The 18,765-nt window shown below is 57.1% G+C and overlaps 1 protein-coding gene and 1 long non-coding RNA gene across 9 annotated transcripts in view; both read left to right on the top strand.

The window, feature by feature from the left end:
* GSE1 (Gse1 coiled-coil protein) overlaps positions 1–18,765 on the top strand; it is a 513,676-nt gene that overhangs the window by 314,299 nt on the left and 180,612 nt on the right. The window lies entirely within an intron of this gene.
* LOC144338295 (uncharacterized) lies at positions 9,535–12,595 on the top strand. The gene is made up of 2 exons (XR_013412293.1): positions 9,535–11,250; positions 11,568–12,595. It is a non-coding gene; the product is annotated as an uncharacterized LOC144338295 (long non-coding RNA).

The following is an 18,765-nucleotide window of genomic DNA, read 5'->3' on the forward strand; positions in this document are numbered from 1 at the left end:
CTTGAACCCGGGAGCTGGAGGTTTCAGTGAGCGGAGATCACCTATTGCCTAGGTGACAGAGTGAGACTCCATCTCAAAAAAAAAAAAACCCTAAGACCTTCTTCTGCACCTGGAAAGTGACCCCCGAGAGCCCAGGAGGCCAGAGGGGCTCGCAGCATTCACGATAAGATAAGGGGTGCTGGGTAGACCCAGGTGGCTCTGGGCATGTTTGCCTGTGGCTGGGGGGCACCCTCCTAGGTGGGCAGCACACAGAGGAAGGGCTCCTAGGGCTTTAAAATGCAAAAATACAAAAATACAAAATACAAAAAGTAGCCAGGTGTGGTGGTGGGCACCTGTAATCTCAGCTACTCGGGAGGCTGAAGCAGGAGAATCGCCTGAGCCTGGAAGGCAGAGGTTGCAGTGAGCTGAGATCGCGCCACTGCACTGCAGCCTGGGTGACAGAGCGAGACTGTCTCAAAAAAAAAAAAAAAAAAAAAATCCATGGCATGGAGAGACCAGTGTGTCCATTCTTCAGCTGGGGGCCATGTGGGCTAGTCCTACCATTTGGGTATGGAGAATGGCGCTGGCATGAACGTTCTTGCATGAGGTGTTTTTTTCTTTCTTTCTTTCTTCCCCCTCTTCCCCCTCGCCTTTTTTTGAGATGGAGTCTGGCTCTGTTGCCCAGGCTGGAGTGCAGTGGCACCATCTCAGCTCAACTGCAACCTCTACCTCCCAGGTTCAAACGATTATCCTGCCTCAGCCTCCCAAGTAGTTGGAATGACAACCATGCGCCACCATGCCCGGCTCATTTATTTTTTGTGTTTTTAGTAGAGATGGGGTTTCCCCATGTTGGCCAGGCTGGTCTCAAAACTCCTGACCTCAGGTAATCTGCCCATCTCAGCCTCCCAACGTGCCAGGGTTACAGGTGTGAGCCACCATGCTTGGCCAATTTTTGTATTTTTAGTAGAGATGGGGTTTCTCCATGTTGACCAGGCTGGTCTCAAACTCCTGACCTCAGGTGATCTGCCTGCCTTTGCCTCCCAAAGTGCTGGGATTACAGGCGTGAGCCACTGCGCCTGGCTTGCATGAGTTTGTGTGTGGATGTTATGTTTTTGATTCACTGAGTGTGGAGGTTTTTAGCTCACCATCCCTTCTCTGTGCAGGAAACCTCCTGTTGGTGCTGCAAGGGGCTGGCTGGGGACGTCACATTGCCGTGTGGAGTGAACATTTTCTGAGTGTCACTGTGTGCCAGGTGCCAGCCTGAACCCTTCACAGAAGCCCAAGCAGCTCTGCAGTGGGGCTGCCGTCATTCCCAGTACAGAGTGGGGAAACTGAGGCCCAGGCCCAATGGCTTATCGTTCTGCAGTATCAGGGTTTGTTTCCTCCTCAAAGCTCTCCATGCCCGGGGTTCAGATTCCAGATCAGAGGACGCAAAGCTCAGAGAGGCCCTGGGGTGCTTGAGGCCACACAGTGGCCACGATGCAGGGCGGGTGATACTTCTCTGCCATTGCCCATGTTCCCGGCTGGTCCCCAGCACTTGGTTGAAATCACTAAACTAACATCATCCTGAGCGTCCTGTTCCCGTTTAATAGATGATAAAACCGAGGCACGGAGAGGTGGAGTGAGGAGCCAGGGTCATCGGCCTCAAGGGTCCCAGCCAGGAGTAGGACTCAGGCAGTTTGACTCCTGAATCTACAGCATGGGCCTGACATTGTTCCGCTTGCATGAGAAGCAGATGTTTGGAGGGGGATGGAGGGAAATCCCAGGGCCCTACTGGGCCGGGCGGGACTGGGAGTTTTTCTGGTCCACGTCTTCTGCATCTCGCTTGCTTCCTGGCCGTGTGGCAGGGGGCGCATGTGGGGCCTTTGTGAGCCTCCACCCGCCTCTGCCTGCTCCCGGGTCCCTGGGGAGCTCTGCCGCCACCGCCACTCCACCCTGTTTCGGAGCTCTCTTGAGCCTCAACGCTCCTGTGACTGCAGCTGCTGAAGGGACACCCGTTCTTTGTCCTGGGAGGCCCAGTGGGGCCCCCGCCTTCCCCGGCCACTGAGAGCAAATCACACGGCCCATCGAACCTGTTCCTCTGCTTGGTGTCTGATTGCCCTCCTGGGAGACAGAGCAGGGACAACCCACCCTGGGTGTCACCTTCCCAGCAGGTGCGGCAGGTGGCAGGGGTGGCCAAGGCCCCTGGGAAGATGTGGGGCCAGATTGGGTGGCCGGCACCGTCGGTCAGGTCCAGGCCCCCCATCCCCACCGTCTGATTTTTCTGCCTGACATCCCAGTGCCCCCTTCCTGAAGTTTCGACCTGAGGCCCAGAGACCTCTGCTCACCTCCCTGCACTCCTGAAATAATACTCCGAAGCAGCTGGGCTCCACGCTGAGCAAGCGCCGGCAGGGCCCCCAGGGAGCAGCGCGTGCAAAACCGCAGGTCTGCCACCCCCTCCCGGGACAGCGTGTGCTGCCTTTGCTCTGATTTCAGTTTTATTTTTTAATCTGCCCTTGCTCCCTCTCTGGGCCGCTCGGCCTCCCGCCTCACTTTCGGTGTTTTTCCCAGCCTGCCCTGATACCTGCTCTTCCTGGGACAGCCACACCTCACTCGTCTCCCCACCCGGTCCTTCCCTGAGCAGCTGAGGTCCGAGCCAGATTTCCCAGGTTTACACCCAGCCTCGGCACATGGCGCAGCCACTCTGCGCCTCAGTTTCTTTCTCTGTAAAATGGAGATAAAAGACATCTCCTTTTTTTGAAAAATTTCCTGAGATAAACCACGTAAAGTGCGTTAGCACAGCCAGTTTTTTTCATGGGAGAGGCTTGTACCAGGCTCAGAGGGGAAGAGGCAGTGGTTAACTCTGGGTGGGGACAGAGGAGCTTGATGCTTAGGAAGGGTTTTGAGGGGTGGATAGGAGTTTTCTAGAAGGAGGTGGTAGGGAGAAAAGGGCAATCCACATAAGAGGAACCTTGCCCAGGAATTGAAGTTAGTTCTTCGTGGGTGGCTCCTCTTCCTTCCAGGTGGGGAGTTGATTGAGATGCTTTTGTTTGACTGGAATCTTCTGTCCTGTGTGTGTGCGCCAAGGTTTCAGCAATTGATGTCCGTTTTCTGGAAGTGCTTGGCGTGGTCAGTTTCCAGGAGCTGAGACGAGCAGGTGGACACAGGGCCCAGCAGCTCTTTTGACCTTGGGTGTCACTAATTCTGCCACCAGAGCAAGTACATTTAGGAGGACTCTGCCCAGGGCCCGGCACTTTGGGAGATGTGGCGAGAAGTGTGGAAAAGGTGAGAAGATGGTCCTGTGAGACCACGTTTTGGGGCCCGGAGATGTTACTTGTGATGTGCCCAAAAGGTCACACAGTGTAGAGGAGGCAGAATGGGGGTGTGGAGCAGCCTTCCACCCGGCATCCACATTCTCAGCCGCCTATGGACCATGCTGGCCTGCTCCTTGAGGCCCTGGGGGCAGGGTGGCCAAAGCCCTCACCCGGACTGTGCCCCTTGCAGGCAGCCCATCTGGCCTCAGTCATTCGGCCTTTGGATTTCATGTCCCCGCCTGTAAAGGGAGCTGCTGTTGTGGACGATCCACCTTGTCCTGTTTGTTCGGGGCTCATAGGCTGTAGGAGGGAGGCCTTGGCACAATGCTCAGTGTCTCCAGTGCCCGGTGCTGTCGGCTGGAGAAGAGCCGCGGGCGATGGGAGATCGTGGGTGAGGGTCCAGCTCCGGGACCCTCCAGAACATGCTGGGAGTCGCTGATGCTGGGGGTGCTCGGGTGTGTGCCCAGTCCTGCCAGGTGAGAGCGTGTACTTGTGTGCTTCCTGGAGGAGGGCGTGGGTGCCTTGAGCTGCCCTGCAAGGGGATTAGAAAGGCTCTACTTGGCTCCAGAGCAGGGATCAGGTCAGGCGGTCTGGATTCAAACCCCCAGCCCATCTCTGACAACTCGCGCAACCTGGAATGAGTCCCTCAGCCTCCGCGTGACTCAGATCCCCGCGCCCCCCATAAAATCCTGGTAACGATAGTCCTTACCTGGGGGCTTGATATGAAAACCGACGTGAGTGATGTGGATGGGACATCTGTCTTCAGTGCCAGCCTCTGTTTGCCAGCCTCTGTTTCAAAGTGTACGTTTTGCTTGTGTGTACAGATCGGGCACCCCCGTCCGAAAATCCAACATTCAAGGTGTTCCAAAATACAAAACTCAGGTGAGCACAGGGGCTCACGCCTGTAATCCCAGCACTTTGGGAGGCCGAGGTGGACAGATCACCTGAGGTCAGGAGTTCGAGACCAGCCTGACAAACATGGTGAAACCCTGTCCCTACTAAAAATACAAAAATTAGCCAGGCGTGGTGGCGGGCGCCTGTAATCTCAGCTCCTTGGGAGGCTGAGGCAGGAGAATCGCTTGAACCCAGGAGGCAGAGGTTGCAGTGAGCCAAGATCGCGCCATTGAACTCTAGCCTGGGCAACAGAGCAAGACTCCATCTCAAAAAAAACAACAAAATACCAAACTCTCTGAGTGGCAATGCGACACTACATCTAGAAAATTCCACACACATAAGGACTTCACATGAACTTTATTTCGTGTATAAATTATTCAAAGTATTGTGTAAGTTACCTCTGGCTATGTGGATCAGGTGTATATGAAGCATACGTGAGTTTCCTGTTTAGACTTGGGTCCCATCCCCAAGATATCTCACTGCGTATTAATACATGCAAATATTCCAAAACCTGAAAAAGCGAGGCTCTCTGTCCCGAGCTTTCAGAGGAGGAAGCCTCAGCTGTCACTGCCGCTGTTCCCTGCCTGGGTGGGTTGTGGGAGAGCGAGAACAGAAATGGGGCAGAGGGGAGTGCGTGGAGTTGAGTCCCTTCTCTGTGACCTTCAACCTTGGGCAAGTCCCTCACCCACTCTGTGCCTCAGTTTCCCCACCTGTACACTGGGGTGCTAAGGGGCTGACCAAGAGGGTTTTGAGAGCCTGTCCAGTGCCCGTGGCCCAGCCCAGCCCGGCACACAGCAAGCGCTCCATGAAGCCTGTGAACAGTTCTTTCTGGTCCCTTCTCTTCCACCAGGCAATGCCCAGGCCCCGGCCACTGTCCCCGCCCACTTGGCAGGTCCTGTGGGATCAAGTGTCCCCGAGGCGGCGGGCTGAGACGGACGGGCCTCCTGGCCGCACACCTGAGAACATGCTGGCAAAAGCGTTTGCTTAATTAATTGACTTTGAGAGAGGGAGCCCATCCCCGTGTAAACCTAGCAGCAGGCTCCGTGCTTGCCGCTGGGGTGCCGCGAATGCAAGGCTAGACTTTAAATAAGGGTGTGATTATTGTTTGAATAATTGAAGAATGTTGGGGAGCTTGCCGTCCTCGGTGTACCGTCCTCCTGTCCCCTGCCAGCAGGCCTCTGGGCCCTGCCCGTCACAGGTACAGCTCTGCTGCCTTCCCCTCAGCTGGGACAGTGGGGGACTTTCAGACCTAACTGTTAGAGGAAACCCCCTCAGCGACCCTCCCCAAGAGGTGCGTCCCTGTTTTCCAGATGGGGAAACTGAGGCAGAGCTGGGGTTACCCCGGAAGGCCCTCGGATTCATGGTAGGGGGACATCCCACACTTGGTGACTTTGTGTGGCTCCCGGACCGGTTACGCTATGTAGGAACATGCCCATTCGTAGAACCCAGTGAGGTTTTCCCATCCTAACAATCCTCCGACTGGGGCGGTGAGCAAGGCGTGGCCAGGGGCCAGTGGATCCTACACACCTGCCTCTCTCCCTTTCTCCTCTGCGGGTCCCCTGGGAACCAGGAGAGGGGTCTGCGCTCAGAGCCAGTATAGCCAGCAGGACTCGGATGGGAGCCCAGATTCCCGTTCCTGCCAGTGATCGACAGGTTCCTTCTGGAGATAAAATAGTTTTTAAAAATTCGTTGATATAAATTATCCCTCCAAAACTCAAACCAGAAACAACAGATGGATTCGAAGGAGTAAGTAAATACTACAGGGCAGGGTGTACACAGACGTGGCGGAAACCGCAGAAGTGGCCCTTGAGTGACGAAGCCAGGGAGACGCATCCGCTGCACAGCAGGGACCACCATTGGTGCTTCAGGGGCCAGGCCCGCAACGGGTTTTCCGCACGGCAGCTCACGTGTCTCCTGAGGGAGGGGCTGTTATTTCCCATGTTTTTACAGCTGGGGAAGTAGGCGCAGAGAAGCTTAGTAACCTCCTTCAATTGCACAGCGGAGCCAGGACTCGAGACCAGGGAGGGCCCTGGCACAGAGCCCCTCTCAGCCGCTCCACCCTGCTCTGTGCGCCGGCTCTGTGCCCGGGGTGGCCCCTTTTCTGTAGCCAGCTCCCCTGCCTTGCCTGTCTCCCTGGGCCCCCTTTCCAGTTCACGGTCTTTGTCCTCCACCATGACGGCCATGTGGGTGCTGCCTACCCCGGTGCCTGCCCTGGGTATGGGCTGCACCCCGAACCTAGCCTGAGGAACCTGCCTGCTCAGCCCTCATTCAGTCTTGATTCCTCAGCACCTGTCCTAGGCCCGGGGCCAGGCCCTGGGGACCCACCAGTGACCGCCTCTTGCCAGGCTACCCGTTGTCCAGATGGTGCAGTAGGGCCACTTCCGCCGCCACAGACAAAAGCAGGATTTATGGTTGTCAGAAAACCATCTGGAACATTCCGGGCAGCGTTCACGCCACCACACCTCCCAGGGAAGTGGAGTGACAGCCTGTGCCCGGAGATAGGCACCCCAGGGCCACCCACTCATGGTTTCCCGCGCCCAGAGGCATGGATCCCAGGCCCTGTGTTTTCCCAGAGAATGGCATCGGTCCAGAGAGGGAGAGACAGGAGCCCGCAGTCACACAGCAGGGTGGGCCGGGTCCCGTGCAGCCCTGGCACAGCCACTGTCACACCAGGGGCGGTGGGGAGCCCTGTCCTCCTCCTCTTCCTCCCCTGTGCCTTCACCTCTGCCTTTATTTCATGTTCCTGGGCGGCAAAGGAGGGAGCCAGGCACAGCCCCTGCTCAGTCTGTGCCCGCAGCGCCTGCCGCCTGCCGTTCTGGGAGGGCATCCTTCATCCCGCAGGCCCGGCCGCCACCGCCGCCGCGTTAAGGACAGATGGATTACAGCTAATGAGCCTGCTCGCACCATTAGCACTCGAGAGCCTTCCTCGGATTAAAGCCGTGCGCAGCCCGCCGGGCCAGCTTGTCACTCGCGAGGTGGGCGCCGAGGCGGCCGGCTGTGCATCAGCGTGCCCGTAATTGTTCCTGTAATTGGGCCGCCTCACTCCTGGGGAGCCTGATGCCACCCTCCCTAGGGATGGCAGGCAGGCAGAAGCAGCTCTCCCACCGCAGCCCCTACCCAGCCCAGGCCCCAGGTAGGAGCTGGGAGCTGCTGCTCCGGGAAACACCCATGTCCTTCCCCCAAACACCCACAGAGAAGGAGCACAGGACCCTTCACCCAGGCCCCCCGAGGACGTGAGCCTGCACCAGCGGCTGCCTCCCCTCTACAGGGACCCTGTTCTGGCCCAGAAGCCTGCTAGGGGGTGTCATGGCCCCATTCTACAGATAGGGCATAACGGCAGCTCCGTGCAGTCAGGGTGCCCACCCCAGGTGCGGCCCTGCCAACTGGGGGCACCCCACGCCCAGTCCCTCCAATTGCAGCCTCTGTCCTCACCTCCTCTTCCTCTTCTCTCCTACCCTACTCCCTTACCCCCGCCTCTCTCCCTCTCCCCTTCTCTCTGTACTCACACATAACACACTTGCACACCCATTCACATGCTGCCTTGGTGTCACCTGCTGTCACACACACGTACGCACACGCTCCTGCTCTCCAGAGCACGCATGTTCTCACTTGCACTCTAGAGCCCGGGAAGCCTTCCAAGGGCAGCAGGGACCCTCCCCTGTTCTCCCTGGCGTTGCCCAGGGCCACCGTTACCCTGCAGCATAGCTCCCACCCCTTGGCATGGCAGGCATCAAAAAGACATTGCAGCCACTAAGTGGCACCTGGTGGCTCCGTTCAGGGGGTGGCATGTCTCCTATCTTAGAATTTCAGGATTCCAAACTGATAAGGCCTTGCCTCTGGGTGGAACTGTCCATGGCTCCTGTGGCTGGCGGCCTTGGTGTGGAGTCTCCTCTCTCCTTGAGGGGCCTGCCCTGGCCCCCAGCCTTGTCCCACTCCTGCCCCAGCGAGGATGGGAGCGCCGTCTCACTCTCTGCCCTGCCGCCTCCAGCAGCCTCTCCATGCCCGGGATGGAGCGGGCATCTGTCCTGTCGCATGGGCTGTTCTCGGGGGTTCCCCCAAGCCCACATTCGTGGCTCCCTCTACCTCCGTCCTGGCATGGCTGGGGCCTCGCCAGTGCGTGGTGCTCAGTGTGCATTTCTTGGGGTGAGTTCAGCTGTTGCTAAATGTAGGCTGCAGGATTCAGGTGAAATTACAGTTGTTACTGATTTCTTGTATGGTCATTTTGTGCCTGGCCCTGTGCCCACCTCACCATAGGCACCCCAGTGACTTGGGGTTCACAGGTGGTTGCCGTGTACCCCAGGAGGTTCTGACGCAGGGAGGCCTTGGGCCACACTGGAAGGCAAGAATTCCAGAAGCTTCCAGAGGCTGCCCTGCCCCAGTGGATGGGTTCTCTGTCCAGTTGGGAAAAGAGGGGAAGCAAAACGGGAGCAGAAGAGATTGTCCTGCTCGAAGTGGACATGGATACAAATAGCACCTCACTGGGTGTCACCTCCTTGCCCCCCAGGAAAAATTCTGCATTTACAGAAATGACTGAGTCTGCCTTGCACTCACAGCCTTGCGGCTCCTCCTGTCACGTGGCAAGCTACCTCCCGTGGATACAGAGGAGTGTTTTAGAGCTCAGTCTTTGCAGAGCTGAGCTCTGGGGTCTGTAGAGTCTTCCCGGCTGTGACGGGCATGTCGAGGGCCTGAGAACCCTCGTGTGGTCTGTGTTTGCACCTGGGCAGGTGAATTTCATAAACACTGAGGCCTCATTATGAGCCAGGCAAATGTGAGCCCACAGTGACCACATTATTCCCCTTATTTCTATCTGTGTTATAGATGGGAAACAGGAACAGAGAGGCTTGGTGACCCACCCAGGTCACACAGCTGGGAACGGCAGAGCCGGGCCCTCAAATCCAGGTCCCCAAGTCCAGGATGGGAATCACCCCACGATACAACCTTGATGGTGACCCCAGAATAGAAGCAGGAAGCTGGGGGCTTGGGGCCCAGGCTGTGCCTTCGGGAAATGGGGGGTGGTGGGGGAAGGAGATGGGCTGTCCAGGCCACTGCTCACTCCAGAATGGTGGAGCTCAAGGCAGGCATCTGTGTGACCTTGCATGGTTTACGTGCCCTTTCCGCCTCGGTTGGTGGTCCCTCGAGGCCGTGGCTCCTGGCCTCACAAAGGGTGGTTTGGGGCAAGGGTGACCCATCCATCACCAATGCCTTTCGCACCTCTAGGGCTATACCCCAGTGCCGCTCATCACTCCTCTGGGCTCTGCAGAGCAGCGGCAGCCCCACTGCCTGGCCATCGAGACTCCTAGCAGGACCAGACAAGGGGAGCCTGGGGGAATGTCCTGGAGTCTGTGGTCATCCTCGCTGTGACCTTGCAGGGCCACGCTTCCCTCTGCAGCCAGGAAGGAGGTGGAGGAAAACCCGAGTGATGGGGTTGGCTTCTGGAGGGCCGCTCCTTCCTCCCAGCTGACATGGGCCCTGCCTGCTTCATCTTCTTACTGGTCCTTTCAGCTTTTCAGTGTCCCTATCTAGCATCCTCATCCTCTTGCAGTCTTTTCTCCACTTAATTCAGCTTATCTGCCTCCCTCCGTTTATTAAGCTCCTACTGTGTGCTTCGGAGTATGCTCAGAGTACAAACAAAGGATGGGACCTGGTTCCCGTCCGTGGTTGTCACACATTTATTTATTCGCACAGCTAGTGCATTACAGCCTATGGGGCTGTCTGCGTGGCTAAGCTCTAGAAACTCCAGACAGAGAAGGGCAGGCACACCAGGGACTCAGGTTCTCAGTGAAAAGAGCCACAAGAGAGGAAGTTCAAGGTGCCGCAGGAACAGTCTTTCCAGAGGTCATAAAGTTGGACTTGGGTTTTGAAGGATGTGCAGGAGTTTGTGAGGTGGAGAGCAGAGGACAGAGTGATGGAGACTGAAGGAGGACCTTGAGCTGCCTCTGGGAGAAGCTTGAGCACACCAGAGAATTAGGCAAGGGCCTCAGGCTGGGGACCAGGGGAATCAGAGGTGGGTGATTTCCTGGACAGTGTGGCCAGAGAGGGAAGGTGAAACAGCAGGAGACACCCAATTCTAACAGCTGCCCAGGGGTCAGATTTGGGGTGAAGGGCCATCAACAGCCCTGGCCTTTCGTTTTTAAATTGTTAGTATTTGCATTGATTCTTTTTTGTTCCGTGGGCGACATGGTACAAATTACGCCAGGAAAAGCAGGTCCAGAGCCGCCCTCCGCAGACCTTTCTGTCATGCTGGAAAGTATCCGCATCTGCAATGTCCCATGTGCTAGCAATGAACTACCCACAGCCTGGGCAACGCAGGAATGGAACTGTAATTTTATCTCATGTTTATTAGCTCAACTTTGAATTGAAATCATCACCTGTGGCTGTTCTACTGGACAGCTCAGGTCTGGAGTCAGAGACCCTCTCCCTGCCCCCAGCCAGCCCTCCCCATCCTGGATGGGCTTTTGAGCCTGGCCAGTGGGGTTTTCTGAGCACGGTCTCTGCCACCAAGATGTAAGAGGCTAGTGGCCCCTGCCTGTCAGTGGGCACTGGGGGCTGGGGGTCTGCCTAGTAACCAGGTGGCACATGGCTCCAGCACCGTCTGCCTCTGCAGTTCTCAGAACCACTGCAGAAGCTCTCAAGCAGAGACAGGCGGGGGCACATTGCCCCTCCAAGGAGCAGAGACTGTGCAGCCGTCGGACCCAGGCACACAGCCAGCGCCCACCCCGCAGCGCCGGCCCCACAGCCCCCGCCCCACAGCACCTACCCCTCAGTGCCTGCCACACGGCGCCTACCCCACAGCCCCCACCCTGCTGTGTCTGCCCCGCAGCCCCCGCCCCACAAGCCGTGCTTCATTGGTGAAGTTGCTACACGGCCCACGCCTCCTTCACAGGAGGATGAGCTCTTCCCAGCGGAACCCCAGTGTGCTGACTCAGACCCTGTCTGAACTGGGGTGAATATAGTGTCCCCCCAAACGTCATGTCTGCCCAGAACCTCAAACGTGACCCTATTTGGAAACTGGGTTTTTGCAGGTGTCATCGAGCTGAGATTAGGTCACATGGGACTAGGGTGGGCCCTAAATCCAGCCTGATTGGTAGTTCTTTTTTTTTTTTTCTTTTGAGACAGAGTCTCGCTCTGCCGCCCAGGCTGGAGTGCAGTGGCCGGATCTCAGCTCACTGCAAGCTCCGCCTCCCGGGTTCACGCCATTCTCCTGCCTCAGCCTCCCCAGTAGCTGGGACTACAGGCGCCCGCCACCTCGCCCGGCTAGTTTTTTGTATTTTTTAGTAGAGACGGGGTTTCACCGTGTCAGCCAGGATGATCTCGATCTCCTGACCTCGTGACCCGCCCGCCTCGGCCTCCCAAAGTGCTGGGATTACAGGCTTGAGCCACCACGCCCGGCCTGATTGGTAGTTCTTAGGAGAAGAGGAGCGATAGGCCGGAAAGGCCACATGAAGACAGGCGAGAGTGTAGCGTGGCAGCCACAGCCACGGAGCACCCACACCCACCGGGAGCTGGAATGAGGCAGGAAGGACCTCCCTTAGAGCCTTCTGAGGGGGTGCAGCCCTGCCCACCCCTGGACTTCCGACTTCTGGGCTCCAGAACTGAGAGAGAAGAAAGTTCTGTGGCTTTAGCGATGCTGTTTGCAGTCCTGTGTTATGGTGGCTCCTGGAGACATACAGATGGGGGTGGTGGCAGAGACCCTCCTTGGTCTGCTGGCTGCTGCTCCGGCCTCCCTTGTGCTGGATGTTGGGTAGCACCCTACATGTTGGGGGCTCCATGCTGAGCTCCCCCCCAGGCTGATGGGCCCGGGAGCACCTCGTGTTTTCTGTGTTCACTGGAGGAGATAATGTTTTATAAATCAACTGGAGCCATTAGGCGCTCATGTGGGCAGGTGGGGCCTTCATGGTTGCCGTGGGTGGCCCAGGAGCTGTCTGTCCCTGATTCTGATACCCTGGTACAAACCCCTGGGCCTTGGTCTCCTCATGTGTAAAAGGAGCAGCAGGGTAGAGCAGGTGATGTCCGCAGAAGCGCCAATTCCCGCACCCCCCTCACAGGTCTAGATCCTGAACTTGACCTCCCAGGCCCAGGGCATCGTGGCCAGAAGGAACGATGGTGCAGGAGGCTGTCACCACGGCCAACCCACCTGGCTCCCAGGCCAGCCCCTGACCCGCTAGCTCCTGCTGCCCCCAAGAAGGTGCCCGGTCACCGCAGAGAGGCACCCCGTGTGGAGGCGGCCAACCGCGAGTGGATGCTGTGGCTGCCCCGACTGTGATCCCAGGGCGGGGACAGAGAGCACCGTGCCTCCAGCCCTGGCTCGGAGCACCGTATCCATCAATAGAAGAGGACGGCTCTGTGCAGCAGTAGCGTGGGGCCTGCCGGGCAATTGATTTAAATCATTTTATAGAGAACCTATGTAAAATAAAAAGCCTTTAATCACATTTGTATCCATTTCCAGGCTCAGTAAATCAATTTGAATTGAGCTGGGTGCCACGGTTACAGCTGATTAGCGTGTGTATATATGGTCAAATTAATGCTGGCCAAGTCTGCTGGATGGGGGTAAAGCCATTAGCGGCCCCAGGAGCCTCCCCACCGAGGGGCTGGACTCCACACCCCGTTCTCTCCCCCTGCCTCTGGCCGCCAGGGTACCCCAAAGCCCTCCTTGAGGTAGGTCCTGCAGGTGCAGGGGGAGGGGTGCAGCTGGGCTCTCCATGCCCCGTCACAGGGGCAGCACCTGAGCAGCTGGAAAGCGCTTTCAAGCATTCTCAACTGCAGCTCAGCCCGGAGCCGCTAGCAGGCACTGTTGTGTTCACGCAGCATCAGGCCTCAATTCAGGCCTCTGGGTGCCACCTGGGGCCAGGAGAAGGGACCCAGGATCTATCTGTTTCTTCACCCAGTGTTCACTGAGCACCTGTCAGCACCTGGGGTGCCCCGGAGCCACGGGGAACAGTCCCTGCCCTTGGAGACAGACAGGAAGCTCCCTATAGGAACGGGAGAGGTGGGATGTTGGAAGATGTGGGGTGTTCTAGGGGGCTGGGTGGTGGTTTTAGAAGAGAGTGGGTTGGGAGGGGCTTCATGAGAAGGTGATATGTGCAGGATGACTTGGGGGGCCAGGGTGTGAGCCCAGAAGCTGCCCTCTGGCAGGGGTGCTGGGGCGCAGGGAGGCCTGGCCTGTGGGCGAGGAGGGTGAGAAGACCCGTGTGGCAGCTGGAAGGAGCTTGGGCTCCGGCGGGGTCGTGGCCTGCCTGAGGAGTCGGACCCGATGGTGGAGGAGGCAAGAAAAGTGACAGAGCCTGGTCTCCTTTCAGGAAGCGGCATCTGGTTCCCCGAGCCCTCCTGGGAGCCTGAAAGCCGCGTCTCAGCACCACAGTCTGATGAGGAGAGGGGCAGAGTGGGGGTGACACTGGGCCTGGCTGCATGCAGCCTGGAGGGGCCCCTTTCTTGGGAGACACAGCGCCTCTCGTGAGGTCGGCCGGGGGTAACTGTGGCCTGTGTTGGTACCACATGGCTGTATTCATGTGGACAGGAGGTGCCTTCTGCCTGCCTGTCCCTGTCGCTGCCTGGGTCTTGGGGCTCCTCTGAGCACCCCGTGGGCTGGGGCATCTTTCTGCTTACCTGGGCACCACCATCACCACTGAGGTGCTGGGAAGCTGACCCCTGGACACGGGCAGCTAGGCCTGGAGAGCTGGCTACCACCGGCCACGCCTGCCCCTCCGAGGCAGCGGGTGCCAGACAAGCTTGGCTGGAGCCTCTGGTTGACTTGCTTTTCCTGCTTGTCAGAACCAGCTTTTTGGCGGGGACACAGGGACCTTGATGGCGAGCGTGTTTGATCTATAAATAGACTAGAGGCTGCCGGCGGCTGCGCTGGCCGGGAGCCGCCCCTGTCGGCCTGTGCTGAGGTTTTTGGGGTTCCATCTCCAGCAGTTCAGGGACTCAAATTCTGTCCCCCGCCAGCAGGCCCCATCCCCGTTTGAGTCCCCCTCTCAAATCGAATCCCCTCCCCTTTGCCGCACTCTTAACTTTCTTAGGAATTCTTTCCCCGGAATTCCAGCAATGATGGCAACAGCAGTAAATGCTTACCTGGTGCTCACGAAATACCAGCCCCTGTTCTGAGGGCCTCACTCACGTTCACTTGTTTAGTATCCACAAGAGTTCAATGAGGGGAGGTACTTTCGTATCACCACTTTACAGACGGAGGACTCGGGCCCAGAGAGGCTCCACAGTTTGCCTGAGGCTCCGCAGCTCCGAAGTGGCAGAGGTTGGATTTGAACACAGGTAGTTTCCAGATTCAGCGTCCTTGAGTAGCCACACTGCCTAGCAGAGACGACACACAGCCAGGCCTCTTCCTTCCCAGAGGGAGCCGTCCCTGGGGGATTCTGACGCATGCCCTCATGGTGCCTTTCTGTTCCCTCCTGAGTCTGTCTGGAGTGGTGCTGGGCTCAGATCACATGTGTCCCTCCTAGGAGTATTTACTCAGCATCTGCTGTGAGCCTGGAGCAGGGGACAGAGCGGGGACAGAGGTAGACGCCCCTGCCCTGGAGGAGCTTATATTCTGTGTGTGTGTTGGGGATGGCAATAAACGTCCTGAGAGTATGTGACCGGTCTGTGGGTAGGCACACTAAGAGAGCTCAGAGCCAGGGCAGGGTACGGAGCCACAGGGCTGGTGCCAGTGGGGGACAGCGGAGGCTGGTGGGGGCATGTTGGAGCAGAGGCGTGGAGGAAGGGAGCCGGCGAGCTCTGTGTTCTCCAGGGAGGGGCGATGCAGAGGCCCCAGGCAGAACTTTGCTGTGGCAAATTTCCATTGCACGTGGCTTGAGGTTTAAGACTTTGTATTAGCTGAGGCGGGGGGATTGCTTGAAGCTAAGAGTTCAAGACCAGCCTGAGTGATACAGTGAGACCCCATTTCTATAACCAATTAAAATAATATTAGCTGGGCATGGTGGTGCACATCTGTAGTCCTCTACTTGGGAGGCCAAGGCAGGAGGATTGCTTGAGTCCAGGAGTTGGAGGCTGCAGTCAACTGTGATCACACTGCTGTGCTCGAGTATGGCCAACAGAGGCAGACCCCATCTTTACAAAAAATTATAACATCAGCCAGCTGTGGCCGGCTAAAAATTTTTTTTTAAAAATTAGCTGGAAGTGGTAGCTACACCTGTACTCCCAGCTTCTTGAGAGGCACAAGAATTGCTTGAACCCAGGAGGCAGAGGCTGCAGTGAGCTGAGATCCTGCCACTGCACTCCAGCCTGGGCGCGACACAGGGAGACTCTGTCTCAAATAAAATAAAACATAAATAAATAAATATACAAATAAATAAATAAATAAAATGTTTCCAGCTTGTTTTCATCTGAGCTTCAAACCCACCAAGACAGTGTCGGCCTTTGTCGGTGGCCTGACAACCTAGCATGGCTCATGTAGCCAGTACCAAACCACAGGCCAGGACTCCCACTCCAGTGCTCCCTCCTCGCCCCGTGCCACCCTCTGCCTCAGAAAACGTTATGGGCAGGGTCTTCCAAACTAATTTGACTCGGGGTCAGTGCTTTCAGTTACCCCAACCTTGGCTCTTGGGGAACGGGCCTAGCCATCCTGAGCTTTTCTCTCCCTTTCTCCCCTCCTCCCGAAGGGCAGAGAACACTAGAATAGCCGTGTGTTAAATAATTTAGTGCTGGAAACAGTCCAGCATGATCACAGCCCATAAGAAGGCTACTGGCCTGACCTAGAAATTCCTGGGCCGGGATGGACTGTAAGTAAGTAAGGCTCTGCCCCTGTGCCCAGTGGTCGACCTCTCCACGGCCCACCTATTTTCAGGCAGCAGGGGTCGGTGCAGGCGGGGCAGGGGACAGGGCCCGCTGCCTCCTTTCTGTGTGGGGACTGCCACGGAGGCACCTCCCCCTTCTGGGCGTGGCTTCCTTATCAGAAGAAGAGGGGGGCACCCTTGGTGAGCCGTAAAGCCCCTTCCAGCTTCCAGCATCCGAGTCTACAGTAGGTTGAATAGAGCACCCCCAAATTCACATCCACGCAGAATCTCAGAATGGGACCTTATTTGGGCCAGGTATAGTTGCTGATACCTGCAGTCCCAGCACTGTGGGAGGCCAAGGAAGGAGGATTGTTTGAGTCCGGGAGTTTGAGACCAGTTTGGGCAACATGGCAAAACCCAATCTCTACAAAAATACAAAAAATTAGCTGGGTGTAGTGGGGCATGCCTGTAGTCCCAGCTACCGGGAGGCTGACGTGGAAGGATCACTTGAGCCCGGGAGGTGGAGGCTGCAGTGAGCTGGGGTTGCACCACTGAACTCCAGCCTGGGCAGCAGAGTGAGACCCTGTCTCAGGAAGAAAAAAAAAAAAGGTGACCTTATTTGGAAATGGGATATTTGCAGATGTTATTAGTTGCTAAGGATAAGGTCATTTTGGAATAGGGTGGGTCCCAAGTCCAGCATGACTGGGGTCCCTACATGAAGACATGCAAGGCCAGAGGAAGAGAATGTAGTGAAGCGGCTGCAAGCCAAAGGACACCAGGAGCCACCAGAAGCCACCAGAAGCTGGGGGGCGTGGGGAAAAGTCCTCCCCTAGAGCCTGCAGAGGGAGCACGGCCCTGCTGATGCCTCGATTTCAGACTCGTGGCCTCCGGAACTGGGAGAGAATGTGCCTCTGTTGTTATAAACCCCTCTGTTCGGGATAAGCTCTGTGGCAGCTTTAGGGAACTAATGCACAGACTTTTTTTGTTGTTTGTTTTGAGACAGGGTCTTACTTTATCACCCAGGAAGGTGTGCAGTGGTGTCGTGACTGCAGCCTCAAACTCCTGGGCTCAAGCGATCCTCCCACGTCAGCCTCCCAAGGTAGCTGGGACTACAGGCATATACTACCATGTCTGGCTAATTTTTTTTTTCTTTTTGTAGAGACAAGGTCTCACTTATACTGCCCAGGCTGGTTTTGAACTCCTGAGCTCAAGTGAGGAACTCCCAAGTAGCTGGGACTACAGATGTGGACCACCACAGCTGGCTATTTTTTTTTTTTTTTTTTTGAGACAGAGTCTCGTTCTTGTTGCCCAGGCTGGAGTGCAATGGCGTGATCTCGGCTCACCACAACCTCCACCTCCTGGGTTCAAGTGATTCTCCACCTCCGCCTCCCGGGTTCAAGCAATTCTCCTGCCTCAATTCAAGCAATTCTCCTAGCCTCCCGAGTAGCTGGGATTACAGGCGTGCACTACCATGCCTGGCTAGTTTTGTATTTTTAGTAGAGACGGGGTTTCTCTCTGTTGGTCAGGCTGGTCTCGAACTCCCGACTTAGGAGATCCGCCTGCCTCAGCCTCCCAAAGTGCTGGGATTACAGGTGTGAGCCACCATACCCAGCCATGCTGGGAACATTTTAAACCCCTGCAAGGGCAGTTAAGGCCTAATCAAGGCCTCCTGGAGGCTGGAGGAGGGGAGGCTGAGTTTGAGGCCTGCCAGAGCAGCTTGTCCTGACAGAAAGGATGCCAGAGCCTGGAGACCTGGGATAATTCATTGAGTGTCCCTCAGTCTCAGACTCCTCATTTGTCAAAAGTCCCGGGGGGACCTGCCTCAGAGCATCACAGGGAGCCTGGGGAATCAATTGTTCTGCAAGCCAGAGCTGTATCCCGGGTGCAGAATCCATCCAAGCACTCTCTGTGGGGGCACAGCAAGGAGCAGGGTCTCCGGCTTCATTTCCCCAGGGCCCGAGCCTGTGATGACAGTGACTTGACCCTGCTCCCCAGAGGTGAGAGGTGCCCACTTTGCAGCCAATGGCAATTCCCAGAACCATCCATCTCCCACCACCCCGTGCCTCCAAGGCCGTCGTCAGGGATGAGCGATGGGCCGCCCCTCGCGGGCCTGGCCGGGATGGTTACAACAGGTTTATGCTACGTGAGTGATGGTGTTTGCACGGCTGACGCCGAGCGCCACTGGGACCCGACAGTGCCGGAAACAAGATTCACAGAGAGCAGAGCGATAAGCACTGAGTAGAAGCTTCCAGAGAGGGAACCATTACTGCGCCTGGGAGACCAGCAAAGGGTGCTGGGGAGGCGGGCAGCCTGGGTGGCCTCGGTGGGGCATGTCTGCAGAGTGGCAGCCAGGCCAGCTGTGGGCAGGGGGGCCAACCCATCCACCGCTGGGCGCTTTTACAGGCTGAGGGCAGAAGTGGAATTCGGGAGAAACTGACTTCTTTGCAGGGAGCTGGGACCATGCTGTCATGACATACAGATAGAGTGTTAGGGAAGATTCAGAACCTGATTTGATTCAGAAGATTCAGAACCTCCTTGGAGGCCGCGAGTGATGGTCAGGGGGGCAGGAGAGGGAGGGGCAGGAGCAAAGATATGCCGTCGCCAGGGACCCAGGACAGGCAGGGCTGTAAAGTGCCCCTCACCTGCTGTCACTGGCCAGTTTGGGGCCCAGGGTAGCCCCTGTGGCAGGAGGGTTTCCACGTCCCCCCTTTTGGTCTGGGTCTTTTTCTTTTTTCTTGAGATTGAGTCTCACTCTATCATCCAGGCTGGAGTGCAATGGCTCGATCTCGGCTCACTGCAGTCTCCGCCTCCCAGGTTCAAGCAATTCTCCTGCCTCAGTCTCTTGAGTAGCTGGGATCACAGGCGTGCGCCACCAC

The sequence above is a fragment of the Macaca mulatta genome, chromosome 20 (genome assembly GCF_049350105.2).
Source record: "Macaca mulatta isolate MMU2019108-1 chromosome 20, T2T-MMU8v2.0, whole genome shotgun sequence".
Lineage (NCBI taxonomy): Eukaryota > Metazoa > Chordata > Mammalia > Primates > Cercopithecidae > Macaca > Macaca mulatta.